The sequence below is a fragment of the Myotis daubentonii genome, chromosome 11 (assembly GCF_963259705.1).
Source record: "Myotis daubentonii chromosome 11, mMyoDau2.1, whole genome shotgun sequence".
Classification (NCBI taxonomy): domain Eukaryota; kingdom Metazoa; phylum Chordata; class Mammalia; order Chiroptera; family Vespertilionidae; genus Myotis; species Myotis daubentonii.
In genome coordinates, this window is record NC_081850.1 from 16,524,258 (window position 1) to 16,546,830 (window position 22,573).

Sequence of the window (22,573 nt, forward strand, 5' to 3'; positions counted from 1 at the left end):
AGTTTTCAACAAAAATAATGAGACATGCAAGGTTCTGAAGAGTGTACTTCATTCAAATGGGACAACAAACATACAATAGAAGCTATTTTGGTGGGACCCAGATTTTACACTTTGCAGACTTCCAAGCAGCAGATATAATTTATTCTAAGAACTAAAGTAAACCACCTATAAAGACTTAAGGGAAATCAAAATGACAATATCGCAACAAACAGTAAATATCAATAATGAGATAGACATTATAATGAAGAACTATATGACATACAATTAATTAAAACATAAAATAACTAAATGGTCAACAGTAGATTTGTGCAAACAAAACAAAGATTCATCCAACTCAAGGATAGATTAAAGAGATTATCAATCTAAAGAACAGAGATAAAAATAAATGAAGCAATATGAACAGAGCCTCAGAAAGACATGAGGAATCATGTAGAACACAAACATATGCATGATACCAAAAAGAAAGGAAAGAGACAGACAGGCAGGAAATATATTTTAAGAAATAATGGCTAAAAATATTCCAAATTTGATGAAAAATATTAATTTTCACATCTAAAAATATTATTAACTCCAAGTATGATAAGTACAAAGAGATCTGCCCTCAGCTACATCACAGTTAAATGTTGAAAGCTGAAGATAAAGAAAATAATTTGAAAGCAGAAAGAGAAAAGCAACTCATTACATTTGGGGGAAACCTAGTAAGGTTAATCACTGACTTTCATCAGAAACAATAGAGACCAGAAGGCGGTGAGCAGCAAAGCTCAAGTTCTGATGTTAAAAAAAAATCGACTGAGAATCTTTCAAAAATGAAAATAAAATAGAGATAATCTGTTGCTATCCATGTTTCACCAAATAATGAAAGAACAATTTTCGGATGAAAATGAAATGATAATTTATTGCTATCTATGTTACAAAGGATAATAAAAGAAAAGTCTTCAGGCTGAAAGTAACTGACAGCAGGCATAAATTCAAAGCTGCGTGAGGAACAAAGAGGGCTAACAAAAGAAACTATGTAGGTAGTTCTAAAAGACAGTGTGGCTACATATTTCTTCTCCTTTCTTTTAACTGATTACAAATTAAATTAAAATATGTATATAATTGTGTTATTGGGCATATAATTTACAATATAATTTATGATAACAATACAAAGGAGGCAGGTGGAAATAAAGATGTATTGGAGCAAAAAAAATGTGAAACCAGATGGCAACACAAATCTACAGGAAGAAATGAAGAGAATCAAATGGGATGATGAAAATGTTCTATATTAGATTTTGGTAATGGTTGCTGAACTCTGTAACTTTGCTAAAATAAAATGAAGTGTATGCCTTCTGGAAAAAGTGTCATTTGAGATATGTTATTAGTAGACAGAATTCTCGCAGAGAGAACATAATGCACAAGACATGAAATACTGCACTTCCCATGGAAGGATTTTCCTACTTACGTGGTGTGGCAAATGATGGCGTTTGTAACCAGGGTAAAAGCAAAGGTCAGACAGTGAAAACTTTCATATTACATGCTACAACACTAGGATTTTTTGTCTAATTGAATGTTAATTTGAAATGACAAAGTATACTTCCATAACAGTTCATCAGATATAAATATGCAGTCATTTGTTCACTCAGCAATGTTTATTTAGCATATGGCAAGTAGAAGCACTCTGCTTGGTGTTAGACCTTGCAAAGTTGCTCAGCTTGTTCGAGAGATTAAAGGAAAACTAGTAACACTAAGGTTACAACCGAGCCTTTAAAAAATGTCATTAGGTTGAAGTGTGTATGGGTAACTCCTGGTCATCAATGCTCAGACTAGTCCTCAATAGAGCATTGTTGAGCCATAGTATATGGATTAAGAGATAAGAGATAAAATAGCAGCATTGAAAAGGAAATCCCATTTAACCTGTACATTGAGAGTACTTCAGTCTTCCAATAAGGAAAAAACAAAACAACCACAAAAGGGGGAGATAAAAAGAGAATAAAGGCAGATAAGTATATTTACTCAAAAAATAAAATCATATTCAGACTAATATTTAATAACCCTACATTACATGGTGGGGGGGGGGGAGTTTGGGTTTTTTTTTAGAAGCTGTTGTAGATTCAGTTCTTAAGAAGCAGCACATCAATGGACATTTTCAAAAATTATGTATTTTCTTCTTATTGTGTTTGTGTACTGGATACTGTTTGAAATGGAAGAAGGAAGATGGCAGAAATGTGAAGTGGTTAGAATCAGAGAGAAAGATCAAGATTTCTTTAGTAGAGAAGGCTCGCGCTGTTTCTTACGGCACTGTCTTCCTGCACAGGGTCTGTTGACGGCTGTAATCAAGTAAAGAAGCGCTGGTGATGGATGTCAGATGATTATAATTTCTGTGTTGTTGTTCCAGCCATCACAAGTCTGAAATATTTTCAGAAGACTGCAGCTGCAACTGATGCCATTTATGAGCAATGATCATAACAATTTGCAAATATACATGGATTAGCGCGGTGCTAATGTGAGCCGTGGAAACCAGTACGTCGTGCAGCTGTTCAGTTACAGTGGATTGATGTCCAGTTCTACTGGAATGGCGCCTGTGTGCCAAGATGAGGCCAACCAATGGCTTGCAGAACGGCACACGTGTCGATTACAAATTAAATGCCTACCTGGAAAGTATGTTATGTCTCCTAACACACCAAAAGTCAAGAAATTGAAATTGAAGTTTCTATCTAGGGACCACCTTCCTCTGTCAGTTATTTTCATGAAACTCTAAATTGATTAGCCTATGGTTGAGTTAAACTAACAGTGGTGATTAGGGCATTTTTAAAAAATATTTTTAAGCTGAAAAACTTCTGAAAAATTGGTTTTCCATAAAATTTAATCTGTCCTCTAGAATAAAGCTTCACCTATGTAGTCTTTTAAGACACATTTTCCCCCTGATAAAATTTGCAGAATGATTTTTGGCTCTTACTCATAGAAAAACAAAACAAAGACAAACACACAGGATAAATCCATTTCCTCCTCAATTATATTTTTTGTAAGTTTCTGCCACTTTTGAAATAAAAAATATGATCTTTAGGGAGAACAAAGTGACATACATTGATATTTTAAGCCTCTTTTTTTTAATTGGTCCATTTTAAATGGTTTAAAATTAATTTGCTTTTCAGCATAGAAAATACTTTCACTAAAAAAACTAGATTATACAGACATACCACCTATGGGATCATCAAAGGATCTATCTTTTGATGTTTCCTTTTAGTGGTATTCTAAATATTACCCAGGAAGAAGGCATATACAGAAACAGAAGTACATCTACTTATCTTAATAATATCTTGTCTCAAAATGTTTGCTGACTTGGAGGATTCTTTCCCTTTGATGCTCATCAACATGAAAATAAGGTGAGAAATAATGTTTGTATATTAGACATGTAGATCCACATATGCATAAGCCCTGGACACAGACAATGAGGTGGTGAGGGCCTGGGGAGGGGGAAGGATGGGAGGTGGCTGGAAGATGTTAATGGGGGAAAAGGAGGACCTATATAATAATTTCAACAATAAAGATTAAAAGAAAAAAAGATTTAAATAAAAAAAGAAATCTAGGTCCAAACTCAGTTGCCCCCAGGCTATTATGTGCATCAGGATTAGTGAGGCAGCTTCCAAAAAGTACTGGCCCTCGTGCCATGATTCCTAGATCCTGGGTAGGGAAGAGGAGTCTGTATTTCAGAAGGTTTCCAGGTAATTCTTTGTCTTTCACCAAAGAACCACAGAATAAAAATGATGCATGGACACAGCCAACCGTGTGGTGAAGGCCTGGGGTGGGGGCAGGTGTGGGCTAGAACGGGTCAATGGGGAAAAAGCAGACATCTGTAATACTTCCAACAATAAAGATACGTTTTTTTAAAGTGCTATGGGGAATAAATGGAAGGGGACTTGGCTTGGGGTAACAAGCTCACAATAAAATAGACAGTCATGTATTGTAGAAATGTAGCCCTGAAACCTATATAATTATTCGCCAATGTCACCCCAATACATCCTGTAGAAAAATAAAATGAAAGAAAACAAATAAACAAGCAAAATGCTGCACACGACTCAAAACACAATGAAATAATAGTTCCTGCTATATGCATAAGCAATGCTTGGGACGGTTAAAAATAAAACAGAGACAGAAGTCACGGCTATTAATCCAAAGGCGCTAATGATATAGTTTGGGGAAAATTAAAAATGCACAAGACAAAAAACAATATAAAATGGGCAATCAAATAAACAGTATTTACTGAGGGATGTTAGTATTGAAGGAGAGCAGTGAAGGCAAGAATTATCTGATAATGTGTCATAAAAATGATAAAATATAAGACTTGTTTGGTTCTTTAAAAATGAGAGCCCATAGAAGAAAACTTCTATGTTCTGGGAACAAATAGGAAAAGCTAAAGTCTTATCTGAGCGAAACTGGAGGAGTGGGTGGAAAAGCCAGCTGGAAGAACTAAAAACAGGGCAGGACTAGATAAAAAGGAAACAGGAAGAACTGAGCTAAACGAAGTATGAGGCTTAGGGGCATAGAAGGCTGAAAACCAGAAAGTACGGTGGCTATGGGCAACACAGGCCTTGAAAAGTAAGCAAATGAAAGCCTAGAACCAGGTTTGTCAGAGGCTGCCCTATGGAAAGGACCTCGGCGTCTACAGGATAAGGTTAAGATAAAGGAATTGAACTGGCTAAGACTAGAGACAATGAAGTTCATTTAAGACATAGAGGAAGGCCCTGAACAAGGATAACTATAACTGGTAGAGAATGGAGGCAACTTTTTAGTGCTTTTTAAAAAAGTGTTAACCTTAAATGTGTGAACTGTATGGTATGTGCATTATATCTTAATAAATCTGTTATTTTTATAAATAAAATGAAATAAAATAAAAATGAGTGCCCATCAGCAGATTAGTGGATAAAAAAAAATTGTGGTAAGTTTACACAATGGAATACTACATGGCTGTAAAAAAGAAGGTACCGTTTGCACATGGATGCACCTGGAGAGTATTATGCTAAGTGAAATAAGCCAGGCAGAGAAAGATAAGTATCACGTGATCTCACTCATTTGTGGAATCGAATGAACAGAATAAACTGACAAACAAAATAGATCCAGAGACATAGAAGCATGGAACAGACTGAGGAATCTCAGAGGAAAGGTGGGGGTGGGAGGTGCAAGGAGAGTGATTAACTGGGGATTTATATGCATATATGCATAACCCATGGACACAGACAGGTGCAAGGTGGAGGGGGTCAATGCCAAAAAAAAAAAAAAAAAGCCACAACAACAAAAAAACCCACAAAGGGAACATCTGTAATATTTTAAACAATAGAGATACATTTCTTAAAAAAGAATAATTTGAATACTCAGAGATGAATTGATAGGATCTTTTAGTCAAAGCTGTAGATTTTCAATCAATGGAGGTAGTATTAGATTAGAATACTGTGTGCATGTTAAAGAGAACTGAGAAAATAAATTGAATAAGTTGTGTGACATCAGATTTTGAAGAAAATTGAAAACCAGACCAACTAGCAGTTTCTGTAGTGATTACTATGAAACAGTATCTCTTGCATTGTCAGAATACTCAGACTGTTTTATGTGATAAAAGAGTGACTCATAAAACCTGAACAAGCATGAATAAAACATTACTTTCTAAAATAAAAAACTGAGAATGTGGAAGAAGCGATTATTGCTTACTTAACGATCAATTCTAATCTTAATACACCATGCAGAGCAGGACACTCCTATATATATAAAAGCCTAAGCAACTGAATAACCGAATGACAAACAACCGGTTGACCAGTTGACCAATTGCTATGACATGCACTGACCACCAGGGGGAAGATGCTCAATGCAGGAGCTGCCAGTAATCCTGCAGGTTCAATCTCCGGAGAACAGGCCAGGCACCGATGGACCAGCGTCGCCAGCATGATCCTGATAGCACCTCTGGTCTCCTGGAAGTTGGCGTCGGACACCGCAGCCGCTTCCCCTCTCTAGACACTCCGCAAGGAAGAAACAACATAAAAGTGGCTGCCAGGTGGCTCCCGACAACTGGTGCAAATGTCAGCGGGACAGATCAGGATCCCCGGCTGGCAAGGGCATCCCACTGCCTGCCTGGAGGGCCGATTGTGTCCCGGCCCCCAACACCACCTGCCTCAGGACAGGCGCCAGACACAGGGCTCATGGCTGGCAAGCACCGCTATGGCGGCACAAGCCTCTCCTGATCAGGACTGACTGGGCGCGAGACTGGAAGGCGCAGTGGGGCCAGGATGAGCGGGAGCAGCAGGCAGGAGCGGCAGGTGATGTTGGACTGCCGGTTTCATCCCAATCCCCACAGGTCATGCCGAGGGACCCCACCTGTGTGCAAATTCATGCACTGGGCCTCTAGTATATTAATATTAAACTTAGAATTAGAAAAGGCCACAAAGGTTTTCTAATCCACTTACTGCATTTTCCAAATGTAGTTTGGATGGTAGATGGCATAATACCCAATTATTTTCTTCAATACATCATATATAATATCTTGAAAAAGACTAACAGTGTATATTGATGTCTACAGGGTGTTGCGTTATGGCTACTTTATTTTAGACTATGTGATAAACTAAAAATATTAATTCAAATTTGTCTAAAAAACATTTCTGTAAGTATAAAATCAGTAATAATGAGGTTTCTCCTGTATTCAGTGATTTTGCTATGCAAATTTTATTGCTTAATTAGTGATACATGTTTTTTACTTGTACATTTTATGATATCACTGGTTTCTATAAATGCTAGATGTAAATAGAGATGATCAAGAACATAGATGATTTACCCTAAAACATATAAGATCACTTCTTTGGCAGTAAAAATAAATAAATAAATAAATAAATAAATAAATAAATAAATAAGAGAATGGGTTGAAACGAGAATGAGAGGCAGGTATGGGGGACTGGTTGTAGAAGACCTTTCTCTAAGAGAAAAATATGTCTCTGATAAGAGAGCAGCAGGCTTAAAGTTTGAAAACTGAGGGGAGTTGAGGTTCTGTTTTAACCACTAGGATTAATAGGAAATGAACCTGACTTAATTAAAAGATTTAAATTCACTTATACTTTCTGTGAAATACTACATGTCCTAAGGCCTCAGTTAGAAATGCAAGGATGAATCAGACATGATCTCTTCATCTCCCAGCCTGACCACTGTGGTGAAAAGTTAAGTTAGAAATTATGGGTTTGCTGAAGAACCAATTACTATATCTATGCGTTTTTTTCTTTATATAATGTTTAGTTACTTCCAATAACAGAAATAAAAAGGATAGTGACAATTCACATAGATTGGAAATTGGTAGTTGGGAGGCAGTGGGAGAGAAACTATAAGGAAATAAAGGGACAAAGGTTAGTGTGTGTGCAAGTAGTAGTGATATGGGGTTATACTGGGAAAGACACAACCTCCACACCAGTTTTCTTATTAGGAAAGGAGGATCATTGGATTTTATAGTGTTATTATATGCATGAATTTAGACTGAAAACATTTTGAAAGAAAGAAAATACTACTCATTATATAGTACTAGAAGCCCGGTGCACGAATTTGTGCATGGGTGGGGTCTGGCTGCCCCTGCAATGGGGGCCAATTGGGGCCAGGCTGGTGAGGGGAGGGGACACAGGAGTTTGGCCAGCTGGTCCCACCCCCAATTGGGTTGGGGAGGGGCATGGGTGGCGGGGCCAGCTGCGGGGAGGGGTTGTGGGCAGTTGCCCAGCGAGCCCCATCCCCAATTGGGGTGGGGAGGGTTGATCGGAGCCTCGATTGGAGCCTCAGTTAGGGGGCTCAGTTGGCCATCCCAGTGCACATCAGAGTGACCAGTCATTCTGGTTGTTCTGTCATTCTGGTCACTTGGCTTTTATATATATAGATATCATTTTTAAAAAGTCTAAGGAGAAACAGTCCCCTTGTTTTACATATTACAGTTTACATATTTTCTTAGGTAAATGATAAATTAATAAAAGGAATGATGGAAGATTTTATTTTTCCTAGTTTATTGTAAAATGTTCACAGTGTTGTGTGCATATGTATATTTATCCACAAACGGCTTTCGGTCTATGATGGGCAGTGGTTACCAGGCAATCAGATTTATTGACCTATGGGAGAATAGATAGTCTGGAGCTCTTATTAAGGGTATAGTAAATCCAGTCGCTGTGGAATGAACTCATAATTATGTAAGCAATAAAGGCATAATTATAAGATTATTAATATGTTAAAATTATAAGAAATTTTCTGGCATTTAATTAACATTTACCAAGGCAGGCTACAGCAAATTAAATATCAATTAATAAAAAAGTGACATTTATTTAGATACTCTTAGTTGTCACAATTATTAACTTGTTATCACTGGCTTTTAAAATTCCGATTAAGTGCCTAAATATTCCTTACAAATTTTATGTGTTAAAAATTGAATTATATTAGTGTCCTGTAATTTAAAATTGATTACACAGCATCTCTCATAATAAATCTCAATAATCTCTTTACTGTCAATCGATGCCTAATTGACTAGTACGGGGTTTTAAAGCCAAATAAACACTTCCACAGGAACTAAGCATTCTTAAAACTTTTCTTCTCCTTTAAAGTATACCAATCTTATAAACCTCAAATTAAAACACAACAACAAAACACCATTGTATTAAACTTAAGGAAGTGTCTATGTTTAGCACAAAACACTAAATGTAGCCCTCGTATAATGGGTCAAGAAATAAAATAATGCCATTGCCGGTTTGGCTCAGTGAATAGATCATCAGCCTGTGGACATAAGTGTCCTGGGTTCAATTCTAATCAAGGAAACATGCTGAGGTTGTGGGCTCCATCCCCAGTAGGCAGCCAATCAATGATTCTCTCTCATCATTGATGTTTCCATCTCTCTCTCCCTCTCCCTTCCTCTCTGAAATCAATACAAATATGTTTTAAAAAAGAAATAAAATATTGCCACCATTTCAGGTGTTATCTGAATGACTGCAATCAAAGGCCTTCCTTGCCTCCCCATTCGATACAACCAACATTTGGATGGCAAAGGTAGATTTGTGCTATCTTCCTTTCAACAGCTTTACCAGTTGAATATGCATATTTTGTACTGCTTATTTAAAACTTAATATAAATGGAGTCATGTATATTATTTTAAGTTTAGCATTATTTATTCAAATTATACTTGCAATTCCACCTATTTTTATATATATGAAATATTTTGTTACAGTTTTCATAGATACTTGATATTTTCTAATGCTGTAGTAAATGACATCATTTTAAAACTTTTCAGTGAAATTTGTTCAATGCTCTTTGAATATACACACAATTTATTTATATTCTATTTTTGTGAATATTTTAATTTTTTCTAGTGTTTGGTTATCATAAGTAATGCTTCTAGGAGCATCTCTAAAGATTTGCATGCATTTCTGGAGTAAAAAGAAATTACTTTATGGTAATTGGTTCAGTAAATGTACATTCCATGTTATTAGATATTGCAGCACAATTTTATAAAGTGATTTTATTAAGTTACACTCCCAAGAAAAATGCATGGACATTTTCTTTGATCTACACCTTCAATAAAGTTGGGTACTGTATGTCATTTTTATTTAACCCATTTTGTTGAATGTGTAGTTGTATCTAATTTTTATTTCTCTGTTGAATAAGCATCTGAACATCCCTTAATAAGCACATTGACCATCGGAAAATACTCATTTAAAGATCCAGTACAAGCCATTTTTCCATTTTTTTATTGGCCTCTCTACCTTTTTCTTAGTATTCTGTGGGGTCATTATATTACCTGAGAACAGGTATTTGCTAGATATATACATTGAATACGGCTCATGCAATTTGGTTTGACTTTCACCTTCTTAATGGTGTATTTTAACTAATACCAAGACTTAATATTAATGGAATATAATTTATCAGATATCCTTTCACATTGTATTCTGCTGTTGAATAAATTTTGCCTGTCCTAAGTTAATAAATACATTTTCATCTAAAATCTTTATTGTTTTACTCTTCCCCTTTAAATTTAGGATGTATCTGTAATTGACTTTTGCATATGATATTAGTCAAGGATTATCATTTCCCTTTTAAAATGCAGATGCCTAATTTAACTAAAGCCATTTATTTAAGAGATAATTTTCCACCCTTTCTGTTTATAGTCATTAATCAAAGACCATGAATATATTTCCCATTGTTTGTCTGTTCTTATAGCAAATACTACAAGTTCTAAATTAATACATATTTATAATGGGTTTTGTTATCTTCCCTTTGTTGGATCCCTTCCCCCAGTGTTTTGCAGGAAACAGGCTGGCAGGTGGTTTCCTGGGAAGTGTAAGGTTGCAGCTTCCTGGAGAAACTGCCCAAATGACATGCCTCTAACATGTGGCCTTCCCTTAGTAACTAGCTAATTACAATGGTATCGTTCCAGTGAATTCTACCACACAACTAAAGAGGATATTATATTAATTCTCTATACTCTCTCCCATAATATTAGGAGTTCAAGTGTTTCCTAATTCATTCTATGAGGCCAGCATTATCTTAATACCAAAGAAAGACATGACAAGGAAAGAGAACTACAGGTCAATAATTTCCATAACTACAAATGCAAAATCCTCAATAAAAAGTTAGCATGTTTCAAATTAAAAATGTATAAAAATAATTATGCAACACAACCAAGTGAGATTTATCCCAGGTGTGCAAGGATGGTTTAATATTTCAAAATCAGTTAATGTTAACAGGCTAAAGAAGAAAAAGAATAAGATCATATCAATAGATGCAGGAAAAACATTTAACAAAATTCATCATCCATTCATCTTAAAAAAAAATAACTCTCAGCAATAAAGGGAAACAGTGTCAACTCAATAAAGAACATTTACAAAAAAATCTATTGCTAATATGCTTCATGGTAAGGAACTAGATAGATGCTTTCTTGCTAATATCAGAAACAAGGCAAGATGTCTACTTGCACCACTTCTATTCAACATCATCGTAAAAGTCATAGCGAATGAAGTAAGATATAAAAAGAAAATAAAAAGTTTTCAGATTCTTAAGGAAGAAATAAAACTGTCTCTGCAGATGATATTATTTTGAATGTAAAAAATCTAGAGAATCAACAACAACAAAAAACACCTCTTGGAACTAATAAGCAATTATAGCAAGACTGCAATAGTCAATTAATTTCTTATATTCCAGGAGTAAACAATGAGGATTTGAAATTATATACAAAATACTATTTTCATTAGCATTAAAAAAGAGAAGTATTTATATATGTATCTCGCTAAATATGTACAATTTCCACAGTTTAATCAACAGTTCTTCAATTCAAGGCAGCGGGACTCCTTTTGAGTTTCCCTCCCTGAGTCTACTGCCCAGAAGTTGCCTCCAGCCTGAAGCTCTGGGCAGTTAGAGCTACCCACCCCTCAAAATGAAAAACGTCATGGAAATTTGTGATTTCTGATGATGGCTTTTTTTTTTTTTATCTTCCTTCAAAAAAAAAATCATATTGCAAAGCAGCCAAGCTTTCAGAACCAATTGACTGAATTTTTGGTTTTAGTATGTACGACAGTCAACCGTTTTCATTTAATTACACTGATAATACAAAATACATACTGTATTTTATCATTGCACTGTATCAAATGATCAGATCAGATAGGCACTGTATGCTAACTTCTCTCCCTGTTAATTCTCATTTATTTTTGGTTATATTATGAACTACACATTTAATGCTCATCATCCCTCCACTATTTCTGTGTCTTTCCAGTCATTTTTGTTTTCTTGAAGTTTGTTCTTGAATAAAACCTTTAGTAGAGTCTCATAAGAACTATATTCTTTGAGTTTACACTGGTTGATAACAGCTTTACTGTGTCCTTTGTATTTGAAGGTTAATATTCCTGGATATAAAACCCATGGTTCATATGTTCTTTCCTTGAATAACTTAATTATGGTACTCTATTGTTTTAAATAGAAGTTGCTATTAAAAGTCTGATGATAATCTAAGTATATTTGCCTCCCAAGTCACATGCTCAATTTTTTCTTCATTTTCTGTTAAGTGCAATAATTGTATTAGACTAGAGGCCTGATGCACAAAATTCGTGCAAGAGTAGACCTTCACACCCCCAGCTGCCTTGGCCCTCGCAGCCCTGGCTTTGTCCCGAAGGTTATCCAGAAGGTCGTCTGGAAGGTTATCTGGACTGTTGTTCTGCTATTCAGCTGTTTGGTCGATTTGCATATTATGCTTTTAGATTATGTCTTGTTAATTATTATTGTCAGGTATAAAATGGAAATTTAATGCAAAGTTTAAACTTTTTAAGGTTTCCTTGAAATGTACATTTTCATAATTTTCTCTGATGCTTCCCTTAGGTTCCTTAGGAACACTAGTAGCTGTATGCTCAACCTTCTCTATCGATCTTCAATACTTAATCACTTTCTCTTGAAACCTTTTGATCACTTCCTTTGTTATTTTACATTTAAATTTTTCCCTTATTTTTTATATTTTATATTTTTATTGTGTTTATCTCATCATGTTTTTTTTCTAGCTTAGTCCTAACTTTTAAAGTTATTTATTTTGATATGATTTCTAGCTCTGTTTCAAATTGCCACTTTATTTTTGAGTTATTGGAGTTCTGTTTAGATTGTTCTTTCATGTTTTGCATATTTTCTTAATGTATAATTTGTTTTGAAATAGGAATTTGCAATCTGAGTCTTTTATTTTTCCCTTTGTACTTCAACATCCTTAAGGATGCTATAATGTTCTATATTTTCTATAGTAAAATAATTTTGATGGTATTTAACCTTGATACTGTCCTGTTGTACATTTCTATTTAAATTTAGTTTTCCCAAATGTCGAGGGAAAAAAACCCAACTAGACTCAAATGTTGTTTCTAACGTCCCAGAGCTCCCCCTCCTGTTTCTTTAGAGTAGTGTTAGAGTAGGTAAACTGCTTGCTGAGATGTTTTCTTACTCCCCTCCTCCACTTCTATTTGAACCACCTCTTGCCTGCCTGACTGTGGGTGGACCCTCTCCCAACTAATTTGAGCCCATCCGCTGCAGTTCTTCTCACTAGGACTGGAACCTTCATGAGCTCAGGGGCATTAGATTGCTTCCCACCTTTTTAGCCTTACTGCCGGCCATTAGCATGAAATCCTTTTGGAATATAGAGTAACACAATTACTTTGTGTGGGACTGAATCAGAACACTGTTTGCCAGACTAAAGGTTTATTACTCTTCTTGCGCAATTTAACAGGTTAAAAATAACATGTTTCTATATAAAAATGTATCTACAGAAAAAAAGGTCAGTGTGTCTGTTTTTGTTGTTGTTTTTTTCCTATTACAGCAAAAGCAAAAAGTGAAAGCCCAGATTTATATCCTTTCACTGAACATTTTCTTGACTTCAGCGTTCTTGCTTTAGGAACATTCACTAAAGTAAACTAGAAGTGAAGACAATCTTGGAGAAGATTCTGATCAAAGATCACAATATTTATTAAGACATTCAAACCCATTAAAGGATGTCAGAATTAGATGAGCTGCTATTGTGGACTGCGTAGAAAGTGAAAAAAAAAGTCAAAATACCAGGTTCATAATTATAGGCTACAAAGTCTACATTCCTGAAAAGTAGGAGGTGAATTTAACATTCATGGTTGAAATGTGTTTGAAATTTGTGCTTGCAGTTGGGACATTTGGAAAAACAATTACCAATTGAGCAGCAATGAATGGAAGGGAAAATCCATGCATACAACATTCCTGCAGGAAGCAAACATAATTCCTATAAATACTAATTTTGTAAACAAACTCAGTTTTTTTCCTATATATAATATAATCTCCTAATGAAGACACTTGTCATAACTTTATTTTTCAAGACACTCTTTGGATTTACTATATTTTACCTGCATATTTCATATCATTTCATCATGCAATATGTACATATTGCAAAATGCCAAAATATGTATTGAAATGCATATGCTTGAAGCAAAGTTTGAATGATATCATGGAAGTGAGATGATCATCCCAGTGCTTTAGGACACATAGTCAATTAAGCAACCATTTGTTTAAATAGCAGGGGACTAAAGTGTTCATGTTTTATTCAAAATTAATATTTCCTTAAAGAAATGCTAAAACCTCATGGAATTCTACTCTTGCTTTTTACTGTCCTTCCCCATGGGTTTGTAAGTCTTAATGATAGAAACTCAGTAGTTGGGATTTTCATTGCTAACAATCAGAGGTCTCCTGGATGCACAAACATCTTCCTTTAGCAGGCACTGATTCTATAATAAGTCGGAGTGAATAAATCTTTTCAGGAAATTAAATGCTTATGTGCATAAAGAACATAAATTCTTTCATGATTCCCAATACCGTGTGAAGATCTACATACTGTAAATTTTACTTTGCCTCACATATACCTATATGCATTTATTTGCTTTTGTTCACACACGAGTATATAAATTTATTACTAAGTGTATATAATGTGATAAGCAACTCACAAAAATTAGTGGTATTTGTGACTGGCTTCTTAGATACTAGTAAAGTCTGATATTTTTGGAGACTATCCATTTTATACCACCTATTAGTATTTCATTTCTTTTTCTATTTTACTAAGTAATATTCCATTTAATGGATACACCATGCTCTATTTATCTATTTATTAGTTCATGGATTTTTGGATTGTTTCCACTTTTGGCCTATTAACCAAAGACCTTTACCAATTTAACAGTTTTTAGTATATTCACATTAGCATTGTTCTCTATTTCTCTTTAACTCCTCACTTCCTCCCCTGCCTCAAGCACTAGGCAACTACTAATCTATTATATGTCTCTATAGATTTGCCTACTCTAGATATTTGATATGCATGAGATAATGAAATAAGTAGTATTTGTGACTGGCTTCTTACACGTAGCATGATGTTTTTAGGGATTATCCATTTTATACCATCTATCAGTACTTTCTTTTTTTAAGTAAGTAATATTCCACTTAATAGATACACCATGCAATATATATATATATATATATATATATATATATATATATATATTCTGTGACAATACTGTGGTGAAGGCATAGGCCTAGGGTGGTGAAGGGGGAAAGGGAGAGAAAATGGTAGACATATGTAATACTGTCAACAATAAAAATAAACAAATAGAATAATAATGCTGCTATGAATGTTTGCATATAAGTTTTTATGTGGACATCTGTTTTCATTTCTTTTGGGTATATCTAGTAGAATTGCTGGGTCTATGATGACACTATGTTATACCTTTTGAGGAATTGCCAGAAAGTTTTCCAAGGAGTAAATCATTTATAATCCCACCAGCAATGTATTAGGGTTCCAATTTTCCACACTTGCCAACACTTGACATTATCTCTCATTTGATTATATCCACTTATGTACATATGACTTAATATCTTGTGTTCTGGATTTATATTTCCTTGATAGGTAATTGTGTGAACATATTTTCATGTAATTAATGACCATTTATATATCATATTTGAATAACATTTATTCAGATGATTTGCCTATTTTCAAAATGTTATTTGCTTTTTATTATTGATTTGTAAGAGTTCTTTATGTATTCTAGATACAAGTCCTCTATCAAATATATAATTTGCAATATTTCACCTGACTCCCTGGATTGTCTTTTCACATTCTTGGTGATATCATTGGAGCAAAAAAGTTTTTAATTGTATTAAAATCCAAGGTGTTTTTGCTGTTGTTGCTTGTGTTTTGTTGTCTTTCTAAGAAACCATTTTCTTCTATTAGTTTTAAACTTTTAGGTTTTTATTAAATGTATTGGGGTTACATTGGTTAATAAAACTATATAGATTTCAAGTATATGATTCAATGATATATCATCTGTATATTGCATTGTGTGTTCACCACCCAAAGTAAAATCTTCTTTATCACCATATTTGCCTCCCTTTATACCCCACTACTTCTCTTCCCCTAGTTTTTGTCCCTTTGGTAACCACCATACTGTTGTCTGTGTCTCTGAGTTTTTGTTTGTCATTTGTTCATTTGTTGCTTTCAGATTTAAATCTCACATGTAAGTAAAATCCTGTGGTTCTTAACTTTTTCTGTCTAACTTATTTTGCTTAGCATAATATTCTCAAGATCCATCCATTTTGTCATAAAATGGCATTACTTCATCTTTTCTTATGGCTGAGTATTACTATATTGTATATGTGTACCACATCTTCTTTATACAATTATCTATCAGAGGACACTGGTTATTTTCATATCTTGGCCATTGTAGTCCTTATATTTGGATGTTTATTCTATTTTGCTTATTTTTATATAGTGTGGAATAAAGGTTCAATTTCATTCTTTTTCAGTTGCCCCAACTCCATTTGTTGAAAAGACTATTCTTTTGTTTCTTGTGATAACCTTGTCAAAAGAAAATGATCATATTGACAAAATTATTCTCTAGACTCTCAATTCTATTCCATTGATTTATATGCCTCTCCTTATGATATTACTACATTGTCTTGATTACAGTATCATAAAAATCAGGGAGTGTATTTTCCACCTTTATTCTTTTTCTCAATTGCCTATTAAATTTCCATGTGACTTTTGGAATCAGCTTGTCAATTTCTGCGAATAAACCAGATAGAATTTAGATAAGAACTGGTAATGACATCTAATCTGTAAATCAATATTAAAGTAATCCCATCTTACTAGTATTAACTCTTCCAATTCAAAATTTGAGGTCTTTTCATTTATTTAGATCTCTTCTTATAACAATGTTTTAAAATTTTCAGAGTACAAGATTTACACTTATTTTATTAAACTTACTAGAGGCCCAGTGCATGAATTCATGCACTCGGGGCAGGGGTCCCTCAGCCCGGCCTGCACTCTCTCACAGTCTGGGAGCCCAGCAACAGATCACCCTACAGAGGGAGGCCCCACCCACCTGGCCAGGGCTCTGGGATGGATCGCTCCAAAGAGGTAGACCGTGCCCAACGGCTGGGGGTCTGTGATGGATTACCACCACAGAGGATGGGCCCGCCCACTTGCTGTAGCCTGCCGGTGGGTGGCCTGAGACTCCCTCTGCGGGGCAATCCTGGGGTGGTGGCCAGGTCCCTAACCAATCACATCGCACCCGCTTTGGCTGTCCTGGCATCAGTGGGTGTCATAACATGATCATCTGGATGGTTGTTCCGCTCTTCGGCTGTTTTTGCATATTATGCTTTTATTATTATAGACTAGGGGCCCGGTGCACAAAATCTGTGCACTGGGTGTGTGTGTGTGGGGGGGGGAGTGTCCCTCAGCCCAGCCTGCCCCCTCTCACATACTGGGAGCCCTCAGGCGTTGACCCCCATCACCTTCCAATCGCAGGATCGGCCCCTTGCCCAGGCCTGATGCCTCTGACAGAGGTGTCAGGCTTGGACAGGGGACCCCCATCTCCCCCTGATCACTGGCTCTGGCCCCCACTCAGGCCTGAGGCCTCTGGCCCAGGAATCATGCCTGGGCAGGGGACCCCCATCTCCCTTTGATTGCTTGTTCCACCCCCCGCCCAAGCCTGACACCTCTGACCCAGGCTTCAGGCCTGGGCAAGGGGACCATCATATCCCCCCAATCCCCGGCTCCGCCCCCCACCCAGGCCTGATGCCTCGGCCAGAGGAGTTGACCCTCATCACCCTCCGATCACCAATCACCGGATCGGCCCCTTGACCAGGCCTGAGGCCTCTGGCAGAGGTGTCAGGCCTGGGCAGGGGAACCCCAGCTCCCTGTGGTTGCAGGCTCCGCCCCTGCCCAGGCCTAACGCCTCTGGCCTAGGCGTCCGGCCCGGGCAGCGGGGACCCGCAGCTGCAGCGGCCCCGCGATCGTGGGCTTCGCTTTAGGCCCAGGCAAGGGGCCCCTAGCTCCTGGGACTGCCAGCTTTGACCGTGTCCAGCTCCCATCGCTGGCTCCACCCCTACTTCCTGCTATCACTGGCCAGGGCGGCAAAGGCGCCTGATTCTCCGATCATGGCTGGGGGGCAGGGCAAAGGCGACCCCAGGGCCGTCTTTGCCCTGCCCCCCAGCTCTTAGCTCCCCCCTGGGTTTCCAATCACTGTTAGTGGCAGGGGGCTTCTTCCTGCTTTCCCTTTCGCCTCCCTGCATTGTGCCTTCATATGGAAATTAGCCGCCATCTTGTTGGCAGTTAACTGCCAATCTTAGTTGGCAGTTAATTTGCATATAGCCCTGATTAGCCAATGAAAAGGGTATCGTCGTACGCCAATTACCATTTTTCTCTTTTATTAGATAGGATATCTGACATTTTGTTATTTTTGATACTATTACAAATGAAATTGTATTAACATATTTTCTGGATTATTTATTGCAAGTGTATAGACATGTAATTGGCTTTTGATATTAACCGTATATATTGCATCCTATGTGAACTTGCTTATTAGTTCTCATAGATTACTTTAGTGGATTCCTTAAGATTTAAAACATACTGAGATCATTTATCTACAAATGGAGGTACTCCCATTTCTTCCTTTAGCATCTGCATTTATATTTTAATTTATTTTATTGCCCAGTTGCTTGGATGAGAACTTCCAGAATAATATTATAGAAATTGTGAGAGCAAACATCCTGACTTATCCCTCATTTTAGGGGAAAATATTCACTTGTTGCTCAGTCAGTAGGATATTAGCTGAGCATGTTTGTAGGCACTTTCTATAAGGTTGAGGAAGCTCTGTTCTAACCCTAATTAATGTTTTTGTTATAATGTTTTTATAATGAAACTGTGTTAAATCTTGCCAAATATTGTTTTTATAGCTATTGAAGTGATCATGTGGCTTTTGTCCTTTATCTATTGATATAATATTTTTCTTTATTGGATGTTAAAGCAAACGTGTGCCTGGGGTAAATTCCAGTTGCTCATGATGCATAACCCTTCTAATATGTTTCTCAATTCAGTGTTCTCACATTTTGTTCACTATATTTACATCCCTATTCATAAGAATTATCGGTCTGTAGTTTTGTTTTATGTCTTTGTCTATTTTTGGAATGAAGGTAAAAAACAGACCTCATATAATGAGTTGGGAAGTATTGCATTCTCATATTTTTGGAAGAAGTTGTGAAAAAATGTTGGTAAGTATTATTTTTTAAGTATTTGGTATACATTACTAGGCTTTCTTTGGGCCTGGGCTTTCTTTGGGTAGTTTTTCTTTTTATTATTAAACCAATCTTTTTGCTTGTTATAGGTGTAGTCAGATTTTCCATTTCGTTTTGAGTCATTTTCAATACTTTTTGATTTACGAATTTTTCCACTTCACCAAAGTTAACTGCTGCTCCTAAGTATTAATAAGTTGTCTTTATTTAATCACAACAAAGTATTTTCTAATTTCCCTGACAATTTTTTCTTTTATCCATTGGTTATTTAGAAGTACATTAGTTAATTTCCACAAATTTATTAATTTCCCAAATTTCATTTTGGTTTTGATTTCTAATTTAAATCCATTGTTATTAGAAAATGTAGTTAGTATGATTTCAATTCTCTTTAATTTATTAAGTCTAATCTCATGGCCTAGCATATTGTCTTGCATAGAGAATAAAGAATATTTATTGTGTTGCCATTGGATGGCGTGTTCTACGGATGCTTAATAGGTATAGTTGTTTTATAAAGCTGTTGAAATACATTATGTTCTTGGTGATATTTTGCCTAATAATTTTATCCATAATTGAAAGTATAATATTGAATTCCTCAACTATAGGTAAATTATATATTTCTCTCTTCAATTTTCTAAATTCATGTTTTATGTAATTTAGGGCTCTGTTATTAGGTGCCTATATATTAAAAATTATATCTTCCTGCTAAATGGACTCTTTAATTATTATAAAGTGACCTCCTTTTTTAATATCTCTAGTAACATATTTTGTCTCTAGGAACATAGTGTAAAGTCTATTTTGTCTTAAGTTAAATCTGACATTTGAGCCATTTCCCAGTAAGTGCTGTTGCTTGATTTTTTTCCTCTATATTAATCTCACTCTCCTATGTTTCTACACTTCTTTGTTTTTTGTTATAAAGTAGACTACCTATTTATTCATTCATTTCTTTGACCTCCCCTTACTAGACTGAGAGCTTCATGCTCTTAGTCATGGGAGAAAATAATGAGTTTAATTTTGGATATGTGATAATTACTATTTTATTATATATCTTGTGGTGATATTGGTTAATAAAAAATTATATGTATTATATGTTTTGAGTGTACAATTCTATGATATAGCATCTGTATATCGTATTGTGTATTTACCACCCAAATAAAATTTCCTTCATCATATATTTGATTCCCTTTACTATTTAAGGTTGCCCCCCACCCCCCACCCTGCCGACTCCCCTTCCCTCTGGAAACCACCATACTGTTTTCTGTCTCTATTAGTTTATGTTTGTTTGTTTTTCTTGTTTGTTCATTTGTTGATTTCAGTTTTATATCCCACATATAAGTGAAATGATATGGTTCTTGACTTTTCTGTCTGAATTATTTTGCTTAGCAAGATATTTTAAGCAATACACCATTTGCAACAGCATGGATAGAACTGGAGAGCATTATGCAAAGCAAAATAAGCCAGTCGGAGAAAAATAAGTATCACATGATCTCACTCATATGTGGAATATAATGAAAAACATAAACTGATGAGCAAAAATAGATCCAGAGACAGAGAAGCACCGACCAGACTGTCAAACCTCAGAGGGAAGGCGATGAAGACCTGGGCTGGGGGCGGCTGGCAGAGGTCAATGCGGGGAAAAGGGAACAAATGTAATATTTTCAATAATAAAGAATTAAAAAATATAACATATTGTAGAAACTCTGAGTACTGATCCTCACCTCAGAGCTTGATTTTGTTACATTTATGTAGTGATTTGACTGGAAAATTTTACCTGGCTCCTCAGAGGCTCAGGCTTGGACATGTGGACAGTTACACTTGGATGACAGGGCCTTTTCAGGATCCCGATCTCTCGATTAAGCTGCCTTCCTCTGCTGGTATCATACACAGCTATTAGGCTTCGCTAATGACAATGATTGCTCTGTAATTGTTGATGACACTTTGGAGTATACTTTCCTACACAGTCTGATTCGAATCAGTCTGGGCTCCTTTGCAAGGGTAGATTTTGAAGCAAGTCTTTGAGATTTGTTCTGACACCTAGAGGGCCTTTCTCAGTTATAGGTTTGCCTAAGAAATGTTTTGTTCATTTGCTGTATACCTTTAGGACAATTCCCATACACATTAAGTACTTTTTGAAGTAATTTTACCAGTCTTGTTTGTTTTTCTAGGAAGTGAATCCATGACATTTCTCACACTACCAATTGAAAGTATAAGTTGTATATTAATATTTATAATAGAACTCTCTCAATTTTGACACTCCAATGGGTATAATAAAGTTCAGACTCAACAAGCTTATTTGTTTGTGGGGTCTATCATAATCGTCATTATGAAAATAAGCAGAAATACTCACATATATTAATGCTTAAAGGTTCAAGACAACTACGTAATAATTGAAGTTCCCTATACTTTCTGCAGACACCCAATTGTCAAGCTGTCCATTTATGTCATCTTGTACTTTCCTGTGATTTTTCCGACAATCAAAAACACGGCAGTAATTAGAGCATTGTCCCCATATGCCAAGGTTGCAGGTTTGATCTTCACTTAGGGCACCTACAAGAATCAACCAATGAATGCATAAATATGTGAAATGTCAAATTAATTTCTCTCTCTCAAAATTAATTTTAAAAATTAACAAAAAAAACACCCACATAATCTTAAGTCAGATACATGGGATGAAAATTGTGAGCATTTAAGTAGGCTGGCACTAAGGTATGAGAAGCTGTGGGTCCAAGCACAGAGAAATAAGCCAGTCGGAGAAAGATCAGTTTCTGACTTTACCAATTAATCTTATTAAATTTTCAAACGATTCATTAAATTTTCAAATTTTAAAAATTATTCATCTGAGATATTCTAGCCCTTTATTAATGAAAAAGTAAAATACTCCAGAACATATGGAGCTTTATTAATGATATAAATTTATACCTATATAAACTAAAATGTGAGATTTGTAATAAAATTTAAGTCACAAATTACAGACTTTCTGAAGGACTACATGAGGAATCTGGTTCAGTTTAACATACCACCCTCAATATATCTCTGCCAATACATTTCTACTCAATGATTAGTGTTACAAATAGGGTTACAAGAACATATTTATTACACTTTTCTTTGTGAAAGTGAATAAATGTTGTTAAATACCTCACAGATATTTAATTATCATCTCTTGGCTTCATAAGATAGTCAATTTCTCATCACAAATTTTCTCATAAATATTATGCCGTAATAATTACATTCACCTTCTATGCCTCGTCCTTCTTTTCCAAAAGAGCATAATGAGATTTTATGAGTGAAATGAGTGACACAGATCAGTAACATAAGACTGGAGAAGATATCAGTTTTTAAATAGAAGATTCAAGAATGAGCTGTTAATGACTGAGTAGAAAACAAACCACAGTTGATAAAAATTTGGGTTGAGAGACATTTTTATGTATAGTTTCAATAATACTAAGTTTATACAATAATTCAAATTGAACTGTTTATTGACAGATATTTTTCATCTGTTTTCTATTAGTGA